Here is a 12,922-nt window from a genome sequence, read left to right as displayed (position 1 = left end):
TGTGTGTGTGTATCAGTGAGTCAATGAGCAAACTTGTATGAGCTGGTTAAGCTCATTTCGGAGGGTTCGAACACTGTAATTATCACCACTTCCGACCATTACCACGCCCGTTAGCACCACATTCACCACTACCCAGCCACCAAAAACACCACCACTACCATTACTACCGTGGATACGAAGTTGTTTCTATTACCATAATCATCACCATTACTATTATCATCACCGTTTTCACTACCTAAACACCAGTAGTATCATGACCACTTCTATCATCATCATACTTGTTATATTCACAACTATGGCAATACCATCATATACTTGAGCCTCCACCACCACTACCATCACGACAACCATCATCACCACCGTACTTATCTTCACTGCCATTCTCGCAGTCACCATCATTACGACCACCACCACCACCACCACCACTACTATTACTATTCCACCACGACCACTACCATTGTTAGCCGCCTTCACCCAGCCTCTCCAGCCCACCCACTCTCCTTCCCTACACGTGCACACGCACACACAAGCGAGGGAGTGTATACGAATTCATACCCCAAATTTCTAAGAATACGAATGAATATACATACACAATGTAATACCAGGAATTATAATGCGAATATTCAAATATTCATGAATACATCCATTAAAACTTTTCTTTAAAAACAATATTTATGATTTCACCCGTCATCTAGAAAGTTTAATGTTATAAAAAATGTAGGCAAAGTTTCGCAGTAACTTAACATCGCCATAAGTTACTGCTTGAAGCTAAGATCACGAGCTCTAAATCCCAGCGCCTCGATTTAATCCACTCGGTCAAAAGCCACACGTTCACGGCAAAACTGCCACGACTTATTTATCGTGTGGGTGACGGAGAACTGACAAATTGGAAGACACAAGACGGCCGCCCACCCGCCCCACTCAGGACAGTAACAGACCGAGTACCGACGCGTACGGGACACACTGAGCGAGCAGAGCCATAATGTTACACTATGCGCTCTAGCTGAAGGTAACACATCAGTCAAATGAATGGTCGTCCCTGATAATAATAGTCGTAATTATTCGTTACATTATTTTAAGGATAATATTACTTCGCTCACGAATGATAATACATCTATAGTGAAATATTTCGAATACGAATACTCCATCCCTGACACACACACACACACACACACACACACACACACACACACACACACACACACACACACACACACACACCGTCATATTGCCAATCCCTTGTCCTGCCGCCTCTCTAGATTATTTTACTGCCTTCGCCGCCACAGTTGGACCCAAAGAGGACTTAAAAATGAGGCGGAGGCGGAGGCGTGGGAGATGAGTAAATTTGGCTCCACCGTCATACTCTTACTCGTCCTTGTGTGGCAATGTGAGACCTGGAGTACCGGGAAGGAGGAGGCTGCCAGAGAACGGAATTAGTTTGGATGTTTTTCGTCCTGTAATATTATGCTCTCTCTCTCTCTCTCTCTCTCTCTCTCTCTCTCTCTCTCTCTCTCTCTCTCTCTCTCTCTCTCTCTCTCTCTCTCTCTCTCTCTCTCTCTCTCTCTCTCTCTCTCTCTCTCTCTCTCTCTCTCTCTCTCTCTCTCTCTCATTCGCCGACATAAGTGAATGAATTGGATTTAGGAATATTTTGAGGCATAAGAAATTGAGTTAAAGAAGAATTTGCTTAATTAAAGAAGTATAACTAGAAAGGTGAAAGGTGAAAAAAAGCTGATATAGATGGAGAAAGGAATTAAAGGAAAGTCGCGGGGCACAATGGCAGCATCAGTATAAGTATGAGGTACATGGCGTAGGCGAGATGAGTCCACCTCCCGCCCCCCCCCGGGCACCCACACACACACACACACACACACACACACACACACACACACACACACACACACTCACGCTCACACAGTCACACTTCCTCGTGTACTCTCTTAAGAATTAAAGTAGTGCAGTGGAGCAGTAACACTTATCTTCGTCCGGTGTAATGTCTGCTGGAGTGAGTGGTGGCAACATTGCACAAGAAACAGACAGACAGGCAGGGATAGGCAGAGATATGAAGAGGCAGACTCAGGCGAACAGGGACTGGCAGACAGGGACAGGGAGACAGGGGTAGGCAAAAACTCAACAGAGAAACACTAAACAAACAAATACTAGACACCGACAAGAGATATAGAGAGGGGCATAGTGAGGGAATGCTAGACAGTGACGTAAAGGAAGACTAAGAGAGTCGGGAAAGACGAAGACAGAATAAAAAAAAGTCGTTAGTCGCACTTTTCTTTGCATTTATCTTCCTCTTCCTCCCTCCCTCTCTTCCTTCCCCCCATTTTCCCTCCCCCTCTTCCTTCCCCCCATTTTCCCTCCCCCTCTTCCTTCCCCCCATTTTCCCTCCCTCTCTTCCTTCCCCCCATTTTCCCTCCCCCTCTTCCTTCCCCCCATTTTCCCTCCCCTTCTTCCTTCCCCCCATTTTCCCTCCTCCCTCATCACCTCGCCGACCTAACTTCAGCATCTTCGAATCCGGAAAGTCACTCACTCTTGGCCTTCTCGAGAGCCGCCTCTTCCCCGCCGCCTCCTTCACGGACTTCCACGAGAGTTTGTATTTTGCGATCTCTTCATCTGCTTTTTTTCCTTCAATTTTCCTTCTCGGTCCTCCCTTCCTTGCTTGTCCATTTTCCTAGTTCTTTAATTATATATACTGGCGTTAGTCATCCTTGTCTTTTTTTCTTGTTCATTTTCATCTTTTAGCTATGAGACATTTCCAAATTCATTTTTCTATTTCGTTTATATATATACTTTTTATGTATCAGCCCTTTCTTGTCATTTTTTTTCTTCTTTCATATATCTTTTGAGTTATCAGCCCGTGTCATTTTTTCATAAACATATCGTATTAGCTTTCTTCTCATTTTCATACTTTTTCTATTGTTTTTTTTTTCTTTTATCGATTTTTGTTTTTGTCATTGCAGCCTTTCTTGTAAATTTTCTTAGTTCATTTTCGTCCAATTTTCCTAGTTCATTTGCAGTCATCATACTTGTCCATTTCCTAATTCATATATTTTTTTATTGTTTTCAGACTTATCAATTTTCTCAGGTCAAAAATTTCTTTCTTTTCAGTTTAAGTATTCTCAGCCCTTCCTTGATATTTTTTTTTAAAATTCATTCACATCTCCTTTTCTTGGTTCATTTACCCATTTCGGAGCTCTCATTCTTCTGTCAGTCGTCATAGTACGTAATATCATGCTCTATTATTCCTTCTCCCTCTCAAACCAACACCTCTTCGTCCATTTTCCTGCTTCATTTTATTATGCATTTCTTTCCATTTCCTCCCGTTAGCGTCTTTCCTTTCTCATCCAGTTTCCTCGTAGGTCATATACATTTCCATCACTCATTCTCAACGCCGCCCTTCCTTATCCAATTTCCTATTCCATCATTCTGATACATTTCCTGCCTATTTTTTCCCCTCAACAACGCCCCATCTTGTTCATTTCCTAGACCATATTTCACTTTCATTTCAGTTTCCCCACGCCGACCTTTTTCCTCCATGCTCCTAAATAGTTGTGCTCAGTGATCCTCAGCTGCTCTGTCTGTTCCGTATCCATTACTTATTTCTCTTTTATGATGTGTTTTCATTTCTTCCTTACTCTCGTCTCCTTTTCCTCCTCCTCCTCCCTCCTCCTCCTCCTCTTCCTTGCGAGTAAATGTAGCTTCTTCCTTCTCTGTTCATTCTTCGGTAATACTTCCTTTACTTTCCTTATCTCCTCCTCCTCCTCCTCCTACTCCTCCTGCCACTCTAGTGCGGCTTCACCTTTTATTGCCTTCTTGCCTGCCTCCTCCCTCCTTTTCCTATATTCTTCCCTCCCTCCCTTCCTTCTCATTCCTGTCTCATTCACCCCTCCCTGACGCACCTGCCTCCTCCCAATTCTCTTCCCTGCTTACCTTCCATACCTTTCTTTCCTTACGGTCCGATCTATCTCTGCTGTGGAAGACGGCGTTTGTTCTATCTCTAAACCTTTCAGCAGTGTTGTCCCACATGGTTCTTCTATCTCCCACTTTTTCCGTTGTCCATTAATGATCTTTCCAAAACAAACCGTTACCTCCACTCTTGCGCCGATACACAAAACCCTCTCGACAAGAATTACAGGACTCAAGGTTGGATGCTACAGGGCGCTTAATCTATGCATGACCTTGCTATCAGTTTTTAATCGTGCAGGAAAAAAAAATACGCCAGCGTATGCACCCAACTTTCCCATGCCCTATCTTCCTCTGTCTCTCCTTCCCCCCCTCTCTCTCTACGTATGCTCCTTCCTTGCATCTCTCTTTGGCTCTCTCTTTGCCTCCTCCCTCTTCCCCCTCTCTCTTCCTCTCCTTATCCTTTTCAGCGCCTCTCACCCGTCCCTCCTTGCCCCTCTCTTCCTCTCTTCCCTCCTTACCTCTCTTCCTCTCTTCCCTCCTTATCCCACTCTTCCTCTCCTCCCTCTTCTTCCTCTCCTCCTTCGTTATCCTTCTCACCGCCTCTCCTTCTTCCTTTCCCCCTCTCTCTTCCTACCCTCCTTCCTTATCCTCAGTTTCTCCTTCCTCCTCCCCCCTCTTTCTTCCTCTCCTCCCTCCTTCCCCCTCTCTCTTCCTCAACTTCTTCCTCATCCTTCTCACTGCCTCTATTCCCTCCTTACCCCTCACCGTGTCCTCCCCACCCTCCGGCAAGTCTCCCTCGCGGTCCAAGGCACCAGCACGACCCGAAAATGGAAATTGGATTCAGCGGGACGTAAGCGTGAGGCGGAAGATTGGATGTCACCTTGCCGACAGTGTGCATAGACCCCGCAGCCTCATCCTTACTGTTCCTCTCCGTCCATTCCTTACCCTTCCCTTCTTCTCTTCCTTCTCTCTACACACAGAGATCAGAGCATATATGCCTTTGCCTTACTTGCCTCACTCTTATTCTTCCTCAATTTCCCTTCCTTCTTTTCTCCTCCTTTTCCTTGTCACTCCCTTTTTCTCTTCTTTCTTCCACCTTTACTTGAAACCAGTGTGCATATACCTCTCAGCCTCACTCTTAGTATTCCTTTCCTTCTCTTCCTTCTCTCTACACCTGGAGGTCAGAGTAGATACCCTTGCCTTACTTGCCTCACTCTTACTCTTCCTCAACTTCCCTTGCTTCTTCTTCTCTCTTTTTTCTTCTCACTCCCTTCTTCTTTTCCTTCTTCCACCTTTACCCTGAAACCAGTGAGTATATACCCTTCAGACTCACCCTTACTCTTCCTCTCCTCCCCTTCTCTTCTTCTCTTTCTTCTTCACTTTACCTTGCACTCAGTGAGCATATACCCTTTAGCCTCACCCTTACTCATACTCCCTTTCTTTCCCTCTATCCTTCTTCGTTTCTTTCCGCCTTTGCCTCTGAGTCTGAGTGCATATACACTCTGTCCCACCCTTACTCTCGTTCCATCCTCCTCCTCCTCCTCCTCCGTACACATCCTTCTTCCCAAACCTTTACTTTTCTTCCTTATTTTATTATCTTCTTTCCTTGCTTCCCTCTTTCCTTTCCTTATCTCCTTTTCTTCCTTCCCTTCCTGTGTCCTTCTTTTCCTTTCTTCCTTCTCTCTCCTCTCCTTCTTTATTTTTCTTCCTTCAATTATTCTTTCCTTCTTTCTTCCTTTTCTTTCTCCCTTCATTCCTTCCCTATTCTCCGTTCCTTCATCCCCTTCCCTTCCTCCCCTTCATTCTCTTCCTTTCTCCATCTCCCATTACCTGTACTCCTTTGTGCCTCCATCCTTACACTTTCCTCTCCTTTCATTCCCTTCTTTCCCTCCCTGCTCTTTTCTTCTCTTCCTCTTTCCCCTCCTCCACCTTCTTTCCCTTCTCTCCTTCCCTCACCTGTACTCTGCCTCTACCATCCCACCCCTTTACGTAACTCCCTTTATCCTTTCACTCCTCCTTTCTTACCCAATCACTTCTTCCTTTCCCTTTCCTTAGCTTCTTTGTTTATTTGTATTATATATATATATATATATATATATATATATATATATATATATATATATATATATATATATATATATATATATATATATATATATAACATGAACATCAGTTACATCACCCTTGGTAGACGAGACATGGGTGGCCAGGCTGCTGCGGCTGACATGACAGTGCAAGACATATCACGGCAAGACAGGGCAGGGTAGGGCTGACATGACAGTGCAAGACATATCACTGCAAAACAGGACAGGGTAGGGCTGACATGACAGTGCAAGACATATCACTGCAAAACAGGATAGGGTAGGGCTGACATGACAGTGCAAGACATAACACTGCAAAACAGGATAGGGTAGGGCTGACATGACAGTGCAAGACATAACACGGCAAGAGAGGACAGGGCAGGGCTGACATGACAGTGCAAGACATAACACGGCAAGACAAAACAGGGCAAGGCTGACATGACAGTGCAAGACATTAAACGGCAGGACAAAACAGGGCAGGGCTGACATGACAGCGCAAGACATTAAACGGCAAGACAGGACAGAACAGGGCAGGGCAGTGTAAGTCAAGTCATGATTGGCAGGGCGTTGAAGAAGCAGGATAGGGATTGAGAAAAACAAAACAAAAAACGAAAAAGAAGAACGAGGTAAGAATAATTCGTGACAACTTTTTGTCGCGTTAGTCTTACATAGATTTTTTTATCCAAAAGATCTTTTCGTGCAATAATTTCTCTCTCTCTCTCTCTCTCTCTCTCTCTCTCTCTCTCTCTCTCTCTCTCTCTCTCTCTCTCTCTCTCTCTCTCTCTCTCTCTCTCTCTCTCTCTCTCTCTCTCTCTCTCTCTCTCTCTCTCTCTCTCCGTATACATTGGTACTCGATAATACATGAATACGTGACTCGAACATATGCGGAACGTGGTCGTGAATTTCAATTCGGCGTCCACGGCATGTGTAGGTCAAGCCTCTGTAGCGCTGTCCCTGGACTTGTGTGCGTGCGCGTGTGCGTGCGAGTGTGTATAAGCGAAATACATTACACAAGGTATTAGTTATATGCGAGGGTTACGTTCTGCAAAAAGCTCGCATAATGTGAATCCGCATATATCGAACCTATCATCCCATTAATTATAGGGAGTTATATTCCACGACCCATTTTGGAACCCTCTAACTATTTATTCCGGCACCGTTTCACAATAATAAAGCACTACAGCACAAATAAAGCACAGTCATTGCTTCCGGGGAGACACACCCAAAGTCTGCGATATAGGCTGATAATTAGCTCCTGAGGATTAACTTTAGGATCAGAGGGAGGAAAAGGTTAGTTATGGGCGAGGAAAGTGCGGGAAAACATTTGCACCCGCCTCATAAAACGAATACTTGGCACACTTAGGTTAGTCGCATATGAGCGAATTCACATATTTCGAACTCGCATGTATCGAATACCCGGTGTATACAATTGTAAGTACACTTAAACCCACTCTCTGCTGCGTTACTCGTCATCGCCACTGATGTTACCCCTATCCCAGTGGTTCCCAAACTGCGGGTCATGAGCTTTTTTCTGGGGGTCATGGAGGGTCACGAAACAGGTTGGATGCTGAAGCAGACATGCGATGTGCCTTGAGCCACACAGACCCGCGTATTGATTTTCTTGTATCAAAAAAGCAAATACATTCCTCATTAAAATACAGGATTAAATCAATTAAGTCAATCCTTGTTGATAAACATTAATAAACATTTTGGTTATTGCTCTCTCTCTCTGCTGTGATTAACCTTTAAATGTATCTGCGTCATTGAAAATCAGTACGTTTCCAGAAGGCTTATAAAGGTGGGGGTCATGGTAGGTTTGGTACTACTAAAAGTGGTCACGTACTGAAGAAGTTTGAGATACACTGCTCTATACCATTAAAACATCAATCACCGTAATTTTTATTTATCGTTGCCACCGGCATGTTCTGTTATTTTCACAACATGAAAATAACTTTGTATCAGCATCGCGCATTTCGTATAGCCACGTATTAACGCACGGAGACAAACACATATAAAGACAGACAAAAACACATACTGACACAGAGATACAGCCTCAGAGATACAGCCTCCGAGATACAGCCTCCGAGATACAGCCTCCGAGATACAGCCTCCGAGATACAGCCTCGGAGATACAGCCTCGGAGATACAGCCTCGGAGATACAGCCTCGGAGATACAGCCTCGGAGATACAGCCTCGGAGATACAGCCTCGGAGATACAGCCTCCGAGATACAGCCTCCGAGATACACGGCCAGACAGACACACGGCCAGAGAGAGAGAGAGAGAGAGAGAGAGAGAGAGAGAGAGAGAGAGAGAGAGAGAGAGAGAGAGAGAGAGAGAGAGCAGCACTATTCCCAAATGGCAAAGCTGATTTAGGACACTCTGCTCCACCTGACGCCGCAGCAGTCGGAATGAAATATGGAACCTCGCTTCAGTATGTATCTCGTCACGGGGGAGGCGCTGAGGCTGGCTGGCTGGCTGGCTGGCTGGCTGGCTGCGTGCTAGGTTCTGCTTGACTGGTTGGCTGGCTGGCTGGCTGGCTGCGTGCTAGGTTCTGCTTGACTGGTTGGCTGGCTGGCTGGCTGACTGGCTGGCTGCGTGCTAGGTTCTGCTTGACTGGCTGGCTGGCTGGCTGCGTGCTGGGCTTTGCTTGGCAGCCTGGTTGCTTGCTGAAGTCTGGTTCGGTGCGTGGCTGGGTCCTGGCTGCATGACTGGTCACGATGCCGGCTGAGTGGATGGCTGTACCGGTGAACCCCGTGAGTCCCCTGAAGCTCAGACAAAAGCCTTACAGAACATAGCAGGTCATTTATAGGCTTACATTCATAGCGTTCCAAGGCATAACAGATGATTTCGAAACTTTCTGCCACAACTTATCATACAGAGCAAACCGCCTACTAAGTTTTCGTTCAATATTTAAAACACAGAAGCGATCTTTTATAAACCTCCTGACAAAATCTTAAAACACAAAACACGTGTGACGCGGCGCAGCAGTGGCGCGCCTCAGCGGTGATCTTCCCTCTGAGCCCCAAGTGACGGCGGCGCCAGCAAGAGTTTCCCGCTACAGATTCAGTTCCCAGGTTCATGAGAACGTCGAAATGGAAAATTATGTCGCCCCGCCGGGTACAGACTAAGCCAGCAGCATGCACGCATAAAAAGTGTACCATGGTCCGGGTTGGAAATCATTATGCGTGAGGTCGCACGAGGATCTACAATATCCACAGTGCAAAATAAAAGGAAGGGAACCGAGAATGTTTGAATTATGATGCACATCTTGACGGGAGTTCTATTTGCGCTTTCTGAAATGGTCTTATTTTGTTTGAGTATATATATTTTGTTGTGGGAACAAGTTTAAATCATAATGATTTGAGTCAAGGCTCTTGTTGTCAAGTGCCCAATATTCTTCAAGTGTCCCGATATCTAAGGCCTTAACAAAACAAGTAAATATTTATCATTGTGAAAGTGAAAGAAATTACTTTGGCATGAAAAAATAAAAAAAATCAGTTTCACAACACTAATTTTATGGCGTCATTAACAATTGTTGAGAATGTTATTTGCATTTCTAATATTTAAAATATTTATTCATGTTTGTCAAAATTATTTTCAACAAATTTGACAGGTTTAAGAAGGCAAAAAAGTAATGTAATGATATTCATGATATTACGTGATAATGGTACAATTTAATGATATATTTCACGCAGTGTTGAGCACAAACGGCGTTAATTCGTTTATTCCTTTAACGGCGGTAAGGTTTTGTAAAAATGCCGTTAACGGCGAATTTTCAAAAAGATATCTTATTACACTGTTCGTGAAATTTCCGGAACACTATAATTGCTGTCACTCATATCAGTAACCTGTTCAGTGTCGAAGCTAACGAGCATGAGACTCTGTCATTAAGAGAGTTTTACAGTCTGGTGGTGACTTCCTAAAACCTGAACAGCGCAAAGGTCTGCAAGGGATTGAGAGTGAATCGGCAAAGGAATGGGTGTAAAAGAATTCTCTCTCTCTCTCTCTCTCTCTCTCTCTCTCTCTCTCTCTCTCTCTCTCTCTCTCTCTCTCTCTCTCTCTCTCTCTCTCTCTCTCGAATGTAGACAGATCAACATTGTTTATGATCGATGACACTTTGCGTGCGAGGAACAATGGCATAAAACTCAAATGTAGACAAGTAAATTCAGACTGCACCAAATTTTTCTTCACCAACGTTGTAGTGCGAGAATGGAATAAGCTCGCACCGTCAGTGGTCCAGTGTAACACGATTGACTCCTTCAAAAACAAGCTCGACCGTCACTTCCTTCAACTTAATATCAACTAGAGCTGAAATGCAACGTTTTGAAGCCTTCTGATTAATGTGGAATCACTTAGGTTTAAGGACAGACCACCTAGTCTGGACCATGGGGTCTGATTTTCTCTCTCTCAAACGTAAATGTGTCTGTTGATTGTGATATCTTTACAAACTCTCTCAAACGTAAATGTGTCTGTTGATTGTGATATCTTTACAAATAAATCATACGAGATGGTGAAGGCCTCTAGCGCCAATTCAGCTTCGAGGGTGACGGCGACGACCCACCAGAGCACCAGACAGAGTACCTATTTTGGCCATACGGAATCAAACTCTCAAATAAGGGAAGAGTCGTAGTACTTGAGAGCTACTTCGATTGCCCTCTTTTTCGTATCCTCCTTTTTAAATTTCAGCCCTTGGTCCTACTCACTATAGTCACAGTATGGATCTGAGCATGACTGATTTAAAAAAAAAATCAATATTCTTATTTCGAAAGCCTTTTCCAAGTGATATTTTTATTTCCTTTCAGGTCTATTTGGGCGTGAAGGACAGCTACATGTGGAGGTGACCCGCTGCTTGATCCGGGCTATCCAAGAAACGTGGGGCTATCGAGATGCATGCAGATGAGCTGCAGGACGGGGCAGGGCATCGCAGCGAATCAAAGTTCTGGTGTGTTTATTTTTTTTTTTTTTTTGGGGGGGGGCCTATAGCACAGGCAGGCTTTCATGATGGATTGTAATATAAATATATATTTTTGAGGTCCAATTATGCTTGATTTTGCAGGGCTTTCATGCTAAAGAAAATTTAATGATGAGAAACTTATATCGGTCATTTATTTTCTCTCGTTTACCAATAAATAAAACAACAAGATTGATCAACTACATTTTTAACAACAACAGTATTACTTAAAGTATTGAAGTGTAATTGTTACAAGTCCCAGAGAAACACAGATAATTAACGATAAATCAAAGTCTAGTTCGAGCTTCTTGGGCCCAAAGACGCAGTCGGTGATGACACCCGCTAAATGGCAACTCTGGATATACCCCTTGAAGCCTCTGTGTGGACACCTTTTCCATACAAAGTACACACCCACCTCCCAGCAGGATCCGTCGACTTGGTATATCTGTTTGCCTTGTGGGCGCCCCCTCGGTGCTTATCTCCAACCCATTGGCCCTTGATCCTGTGGTGGGTGAGAACCCTTATCCCAGGACACATAGTAAATGCGACATCCGGGTTACCACAATTTATTTTCCCCACTTCTCCCCAGGTTCCGATTTATCGACCTGCCTGAAAGGGAGAATGAACAGGTGGGTGGGCTGCACGCCGAGTGCGCAGGCCGGTATTCGAATCCAGGTTCATCGAATTTTAGCTAGACGCAGTAACCACTCCACCACGGAGCCGCTTAGGGACCACTGATTTTTGTTCTTTTAGCCTTCATTAAGTGCCAGGATTGGTAATATTGATAATATTCTTGTTTTTATTTCACATTCTGCTCCCTTTCCCAACACATTGGGGGAGGGTACTGTCATGGGGAATAAGGGAGCTGATTGAATGACTTAACTTACTAAGTTTTCAATGTCTGGTTACAAAGGAAGAGGGGAAAGGGGACGGAATAGCCGCCTTGCCCACCTTCATGTCAACACTCACAACATGAATAACATCACTCTGTAACTGACACCCCCACCCCCTCATGTGAATATATCTCGAGGGGGTAGCCACGCCTGAAAAAAGATAAGGTTTCCCTGTTGACAATCGCTCTCTGCACATTCAATCCCTTGGCAGCAAACTCTCGGGTAATCATCCACCTTGTTCATCCATTTTATTGGTGGTCTCACTCTGATACAATTTCTGTCACTTTTTTAACTTATCCCCAATAATTCCTATCACATATCATCTCAGTACCACACTTCCCCCAATGGCTCCAGTCCACTACCCTTGCTGTTAAATCCAAACCAAGACTCACCCACACCCTCATTCATTTTTATCACATGTCCAAACTATCTCGGAGCACCGTTTCCCCCTCATTATCTCAAAAGTGTTTATGATGTCCCTTGTGTTTCAGGGAAGGCAGGCAGGGAGCAAAGGTGGAAGGAAGACTGTACAAGATTAAAAGGACCATGTCTTCAGCAGCATGGCAGACATAAATGTAGGTCACTTTCGGATGCTTGTTGTGAGATTAGAGTAAGAAGTCTGTGGCAGTCCTTTTAAACCTTTTTTTTTTTTTTGTCATCTACTTGCTGGTCGTCATTATTCTTTAATATAAACCTAAAAAAATTTAATCTCTAGTTTAGTAAGTTTCCCAATATAAACCCATTAATTTTGGTTGTCTCCATTTTGGGCCACGTAACCAATGTACCAGCAAACAATACTGATTGTTCCCATGTCCCATTTTCCCCACAAGTGTATTGCACCAAGTGTCTCCCAATCAAGACACCCGTCCTGTCAACTGAGACAGATCATGGAATAGGCAAAAGTTAAAGCTGATAGATAGTGCAGCATTTAGCGCAATTTTGAAGAAAAAAATAATGTTATTAGACTTCGAGGTGACAAAACTGATGACAATCTGAGTTTAGTATGCAGGATTTAATACTAATTTGTATAGGGGGATCATAATTTTATATAGTAACATACCTTCTTTATACCTTGCCTGTGTGG

General features: G+C 44.1%; 1 long non-coding RNA gene across 3 annotated transcripts in view; it reads left to right on the top strand.

Moving 5' to 3' along the window:
- The window catches only part of LOC126987520 (uncharacterized), a 38,701-nt gene that overhangs the window by 25,150 nt on the left and 629 nt on the right, over positions 1 to 12,922 (top strand). For all 3 annotated transcript variants that reach the window (XR_007740970.1, XR_007740971.1, XR_007740969.1), the window contains 2 exons: positions 10,797 to 10,936; positions 12,330 to 12,413. This is a non-coding gene — a long non-coding RNA (uncharacterized LOC126987520). The remainder of the gene's footprint in view (positions 1 to 10,796; positions 10,937 to 12,329; positions 12,414 to 12,922) is intronic.

Source organism: Eriocheir sinensis, chromosome 65 (assembly GCF_024679095.1).
Source record: "Eriocheir sinensis breed Jianghai 21 chromosome 65, ASM2467909v1, whole genome shotgun sequence".
NCBI lineage: Eukaryota > Metazoa > Arthropoda > Malacostraca > Decapoda > Varunidae > Eriocheir > Eriocheir sinensis.
This window is presented reverse-complemented; position numbering and strand designations above follow the sequence as displayed.